Raw genomic sequence first — 7500 nt, 5'->3', positions numbered from 1 at the left:
CGGGTTTGGATGGTCTACCCTACGAGCTTTACAATTGTATGCCAGACTTGTTTGGAGGTCTCTTGGCGGCGGTGTACTGCAACTGGCAGCAAAACGGGAGCATTCCTGGTTTTGTGAGCCGAGGAGCCGTAACACTGCTGAAGAAAGATCTAAACAAGGGAAATGTAATAGATAACTTTAGGCCCATCACTCTGCTTAATGCAGACTTGAAAATTTTGGCCAAGGTGCTAGCCAAGAGGTTGGCGCTTGTCATCGAGAAACTGGTCGACAAGGCGCAAACATGTGCCGTGCCGGGCCGGACCATCCATGACAACCTCCACCTGATGCGCTACATCATAGACAAGGTAGTTAACGAACCTGGCATGGGTGGGGCGCTGCTCAATTTGGATCAATCGAAAGCTTTCGATAGGGTAGACCATCGATACTTGGAGGCGGTCCTCAGAGCGGCTGGCTTCGGTCCCGTCTTCCGCGGCTGGATAGCCACTTTATACGGAGGCATCCGTTCGGTAATTCGCGTGAATGGACATCTATCGAGACCCTTCGACATCGCACGTTCGGTCCGTCAGGGATGCCCCCTCTCGTCGCTTCTATACGTATTGACTCTCGAGCCATTATTGTGGAAGCTGGCAACTTTGAGGGGCATCCCGCGAGAACTGGGATGCGGGACGAGCGTGTCTGCATACGCGGACGACGTCACCGTCATAGTGTCTAGCCACGAGCACATCGAGCAGATCGGCGAGACACTGAAAAACTACGAAGCGGTGACAGGAGCGAAAATCAACCGGGAAAAGTCAGTGGGCTTGCGACTAGGCACCTGGAGAAGCAAGCCCATGCCGTCCACCAGCGCCTCCGTCGTGGGACGCTGGACCGACGGCCCGGTTGAGTTGCTCGGGGTCTGGTTTGGTCCGGACCTCCAAGTGGAGAAGAACTGGAACGAGATAACGAGTAGGGTGGTCACTCTCGCCCGCAATGGGCCGAGAGGAAACTGTCCCTAAAAGGTCGGGCGGAGGTGGCGAACACGTACATCGCGTCCGTCATCTACTACCGCCTGACCGTCGTACCTTGTCCCGACCCTACCATCACCAAACTACAACGCATTCTCTTTCGCTTCTTGTGGAAAGGATGCGTCCCGATGGTCAGGCGATCCATTTGCTGTCAACACCCGTTAAAAGGAGAACTGGGCATGCCGTGGTTGATGATGCGCAGACACGCGCTGAGACTGCGGCATCTCAGGCTCTTCATAGACGACGGTGAACAGGTGTGGTCGCCGTTTGTGAGGCACGCTTTCCCGCAGCTCGTCTCCATGACCAAACTGCAGTCGTGGATCAAAAAGAGGCCGAGGAAGGGCGAATGGCACCGCGAGAGTCACGTTGCTCTCAAGCAACTCTGCCGTCCTGGGTCGACCTTGAGTGACCTCAACACAACCAAAGTATTCTATAGGGGATTAGTGGAGGGGAGGTACGACGACGAGCTCGGGGCGAACCTGGACGTCGACGAGGAGTACCTGACCCGCCTGTTCAGGACGACCTTCGGGCCAGGGTCCATGGATAACTTCCAGAGATCCCTGGCCTGGCAGTGTTACCGAGAAGCGCTACCCGTTCGGGATAAGCTCTACAGACACGGCTCGAGAAACACGGGGCCGACCTGACCGAGATGCGGTCAGAGCGACAAAACCGTTCTGCACGCACTCGTGCAGTGTCCAACAATTTCCGACCTGTGGGCTTATGTCGAACAACTGCTTTCACGTGTGGGACGAGTCGGTTTATCAGCTGTGTCTATCGTCAATATTGTCACGCCTCCTTCCTTCAAACGGGAAGGAAGAGCTATTTTCATCATCCTTGTGGCTACGGCGAAAGAATGTATCTGGTGGACGCGTCTGAAAGGATTGGAGACAAACACTTTCCTCTCTGGTCAATCTCTCATCAACTTCTTCAAGTACCACTTGAAAAGGAAAGTGAGAGTAGAGAGGCAAGTTTTGTCTAGCGAATGTTTTAAAAAAAGATGGGTGAATGTAGCAAGGATGGCACGTATGAATGACGAAGCCACCTTGAGCATAATACTATGAACCCAGAAATTGAAAACAGAGGGTTACCCACTTGCAAACAAATGTGGTAACATATAACAATATTGACCAAGGTTACCGTGGTCTTTTTCGTAGGCTTTTCTTCCCACGGATAAACCTTACTTGCTTTCCCCTTTACACCATATATCATAACACTGTGATACACGATCCCTATTGATCGTTTTTTTTTCCTCTTCCCCTTTTTTCCCCTCTTTTCTTCTTTTTTCATTTCTCTTTTCTTTTGTTCCTTTTCCTTTTCTTTTCTTCTTTTTCTTCTTTTATTTTTTATTTTATTTATTTATTTATTTATTTATTTTGTTCTTTTCTTCCCTTCTACGATCCCTCTTGATCGAAAACCTACGCCACCCCTTTTTTTTCTTTTGTTTTTTGTTTTTTTCATCCCCCGAAAGAAAAGCTCTACCTTGTCCCATCTGTGTGCAGCCCTGTGTGGCCAATAAAGAAACTTATCTATCTATCTATCTATCTATCTATCTATCTATCTATCTATCTATCTATCTATCATATCTATCTATCTATCTATCTATCTATCTATCTATCTATAGGTGTAGGAGGAGAGTGAAAGAAGGTGGCGTGGAAAGGCAAATTTCAGATGAATGCATGTACACAGATGAATGTATATACACAAATGCATATACATACATTATCACATATGCGTATTTTCACGTGCCTGTGTGTGTGACTATATGTGTGTGTGTATGTGAGCGTGTGTGTGTGTGTGAATGAGTGAATGGTGTCTGGGGCGGGGATTGTTTATAGGCACGCTAGCACATACGTGCACCTACGCACACATACACGCAACTAGCTTAAATCGGATAAATGAGAAACACAAATACGTCATCATGTGGCTATGAGAAATCTGACCAATCAGGAATCTGCTTGCGTCATAGCGATGGATGAGTAAAAGGATTTGATATAACTGCATCAGAATCGAAAGATGGTATGAAAGATTGTAGGGTGGCATGGCAAGTGGTTGGATGGTTCGGTATGTAGTTGTGATTGTTTAGCCCAAGGCCAACTCTGCCTGAGCAGACCTATGAGTAAAGTCATTCCGGCAATGGCCAACACATTCAGCATTTGTTTCTCTATTTGAATAATAATTTCAGCCACTCATTAACTACTTCGCTAATTATTTAGTCATTTCATTGCCATTACTTTAATTATTTTTCTATTTACTCTTACTCTCTCTTTTACTCTTTTACATGTTTCAGTCATTTGACTGCGCCATGCTGGAGCACCGCCTTTAGTCGACCAACTCGACCCCGGGACTTATTCTTTGTAAGCCCAGTACTTATTCTATCGGTCTCTTTTGCCAAACCGCTAAGTGACGGGGACGTAAACACACCAGCATCGGTTGTCAAGCAATGCTAGGGGTATAAACAGAGACACACAAACACATACATACATATACATATATATACATATATATGACAGGCTTCTTTCAGTTTCCGTCAACCAAATCCACTCACAAGGCATTGGTCGGCCCGGGGCTATAGCAGAAGACACTTGCTCAAGATGCCACGCAGTGGGATTGAACCCGGAACCATGTGGTTGGTTAGCAAGCTACTTACCACACAGCCACTCCTGCGCCTATTTAGTAATTTTTGTATTTTTAATCCATTATATTACTAGGTCTTAAACCTTTACACCACTAGCTATCTCATTAACCAATGGATGATAGAGAATTTCATTACATATTTCTAAATTTCTATAGTTTTCTCTGTTACTAGCGATTTCCCTGACCATTTTGTTATTTCAATGGATTGTTTACGATTTCACTCTGCACTTCGATATATCACGATGCATATGTATATACATAGTCTGATCAATAAGTATCAGGACTGTTGCCATAGTAACGAAGCTAAAGTATGCAGGGCGAAGCCGCTTGGTACAGAGTGACCTTGAACTCTGCTGGGCAGGCGCACTGAGTTTTAACGTTCCAGCTAACTTCCGCTGTTCGCAGCAGTGTTTGGAAGGAAGGTGTGTAGCGTGTAATCGCCGCATTCACCATGACAGAGAAAGTTAAGCAGAGAATCTGCATCAAATTTTGCCAAAAGCTTGGCGATACCTGCTCAGAGACCTATGCAAAGATTTCAAAAAGTTTTCATCGTTAAATCTTCTGTGATATTGGAGTGAACTGAACAGTAACTAATAACATCCCCTGATAACTCATGGATTCAGCGATTTCCCCTCACAGCTGCGCGCACATCTGCGATGTTTTCCTCAGTTCTGCTGGTTTCGGCTTGTGTACGGCTCATACACTCCTCTCTGTACACTCTCTGTAACTTTGTGTAGGCCCCTGAGCAGGTATCATCACGACAAATTTCTTAGTCATGTTCAATGCAACGATCTCACGCTACACACCTTCCTTCCAATCACTGCTGTAAACAGCGGAAGTGAGCTAGAACGTTAAAACTTAGTACGCATACGCAGCAGAGTTCAAGGTCAATCTGTGCCAAGCGGCTTCACTATGGCAACAATCCGTATACTTATTGATCAGATCACACACACACACACACACACACACAGATATATATATATACATACATACATATATATATATATACATACACACATACATACATACATACATACATACATACATCATACATACATACATACATATAATTTACTTTTTCTGTACGTAGCGTTCACCATTACACATGTTTCATTTGCTAATAGGAATCACAAAATAGTATCAGGCTGAGTAAGAAGTCAGCAACATTTTGAAACATGATATCCATCATATTTCAACAATGCGAAAATTTTATTCTTCAAAGTACGTACCATCATATTTTTGCCAACGAATCACAAGTTTGTTTATTCCAGTAACATACAAATCTGTGGTTCTGGAGCTGATGAACTTTTTGAGCGCACTTTCAACATCTGTTTGACTCTTGAACTCCTTCTCTCGCAGGAACCAATCAAGATGCTTGAAAAAGTGGTAGTCGATAGGAGAAAGGTCTGGGGAATAAGCTGGGTGGGGGAAGAATTTCGTAGTTCAGTTCCACCAACTTTTGCAGCGTCATTAGTGAAACGTGTGGTCGAGCATTGTCATGAAGAATGACTGGCCCTCTCCTGTTGACCAGTTTGGGATGGAAGAATAGCAGTTTTTCATTCATTTGGCAATTTCATGTCGATATGTTTCTGCAGTAATGGTTTTTCTGGGTTTTAAGAAGTAATAGTGGATGAGTCCAGCAGGTCAACCACTGCGAAGAACGTTTTTGATTATTGTACAGAATCCACTTTCATCGTAAGTTACTATACGGTCAAGAGATGGGTCGGTCTGGTTACGGAGAAGAAACGACGAGCAAGTTTCATATTCGCGCATTTTCTGATTTTCATTCAAATCGTGTGGTACCCATTTGTCGAGCTTTTTTGATTTTCTGATCGCATGCAAATAGTTGCAGGCAGTTTTCTGGTTAACTTGAAGTTCTTTTGCCAGTTCTCGAGTGGTCTTATGTGGATCTTTCTCAATGACGGTCTTTAATTGACCGTCTTCGATGACGGATGGGCGTCCATAACGCTCACGATCATCAAGGCTCAGGTCTCCACTGCGAAATCGTTTAAACCATTTTCGAGCTGACCACTCACTGGTCATTTTCTCACCAAACGTTTTGTTGATATCGCGAGCGGTTTCAGCTGCTTTACGTCCTTTTTTTGAAGCTGAATAGCAAAATTGTTCGAATATCGCGCTTTGATAGTTCCATTTCAAATGAATGTAACAACGGTGAAAAAAAAATATCAATGTTAATTTATTGATGCATTAGAGCAAGTCTATGTGCATATATCAGACAATTGCAAACGAATGTGTAAAAAAATTCAAACCTCTGCAAAAATCCTGTACAAATTCTTCATAGTTCAAAACACTGCTTCCATTTTACTCGACTTGATACATATTGGATAATTATGGTAGAAATCTCCTGTTAGAAATTCTTCAGACAGCGAATCAAATAATACACACACACACACACACACCACACACACACACACACACACACGCACACACACACACACACATACGCTCACATATATACATGTATACATGTATATATATATACATGTAGGCGGCGAGCTGGTAGAAACGTTAGCACGCCGGGCGAAATTCGTAGCAGTATTTCGTCTGTCGCTACGTTCCGAGTTCAAATTCCGCCGAGGTCGACTTTGCCTTTCATCCTTTCGGGGTCGGTAAATTAAGTACCAGTTACGCACTGGGGTCGATGTAATCGACTGAATCCCTTTGTCTGTCCTTGTTTGTCCCCTCTATGTTTAGCCCCTTGTGGGTAGTAAAGAAATATATATACATGTATATGTATACACACATACTCTATGTATGTATATATATGTATGTGTGTGTGTAAGTGTGTGTAAGTGTGTGCATGTATGTATATGTGTATATATGTACAACCTGACTATTCCAATACCTATTTTACTATTTATATGGCTGTTTTATTATTTTCCATTCTATTTCAGTATATTTCAATATTTCATTAACTTTTCTATCTCACCAGGTATTTCTCTCACCTGCAAGGTTCTTCCTTCCTTCCTTCATCATTTCATTCTGTATTACCCTATTTATCAACTATTTCATTATTACACTTGTTAAATCGTTATTTTATGACACATTTTACTATTTCACTTACAATTCTTATATTTCGGGGCCTATTTCCCAAACACACAGTTTATTGTCCCATTTCATCATTTTATTAGCCTATTTCCCTATTTTATTAATCCTTTCCTTAATCACTCTATCAATTTCCATATATTTCAAGACCTCTTTTGCAATCTCACTAAATTTTGCAATTTCACTAAATAATATCCTATCTTTCTCTCTCTCTTTGTGCCTCTCTCTCTCTCTCTGTGCCTCTCTCTCTCTCTGTGCCTCTCTCACACTCTCTCTCATTATCTCTCCTCTCTCTCTGTATCTCTCTCTCTGTACCTCTCTCTCATTCTGTCTCCCTCCCTCTCTCTGTGTGCCACTTTCACTGTGCCTCCCCCTCCCTCTCTCTGCACCCTTCCCTCCCTCCCTCTCTCCCTCCTTCCCTCCCTCCCTCCCTTTCTCCTCCTTCCTCCTTCCCTCTTTGTGCCTCTCTCTCTTTCCCTATCTCTCTGTGCCTCACCGCCTCCCTCCCCCCTTCCTCCCCTCCCTCCCTCTCCCCATCACCCCCTCTCCGTTGCTCTTTTACTGCCTAGTTTACTACTACCTAAACCATTTTATCGCTAGCTTTTTATCTTGCTAGGTCATTAGCTAGTTTCCTGGCTATTTTACCATTTCATTATCAATTAGCAAATTACTTCCTAATTCGATATTTCATTAGTTAAAGGCGGCGAGTTGGCAGAATCGTTAGCACGCCGGACAAAATACTTAGCCTCAGGTCTAAGTTCAAATTCCGTTCTGAGATCAAATTCCGCCGAAGAGG

Source organism: Octopus sinensis, unplaced genomic scaffold, assembly GCF_006345805.1.
Source record: "Octopus sinensis unplaced genomic scaffold, ASM634580v1 Contig15390, whole genome shotgun sequence".
Lineage (NCBI taxonomy): Eukaryota > Metazoa > Mollusca > Cephalopoda > Octopoda > Octopodidae > Octopus > Octopus sinensis.
Note: the sequence above shows the minus strand (reverse complement) of the source record.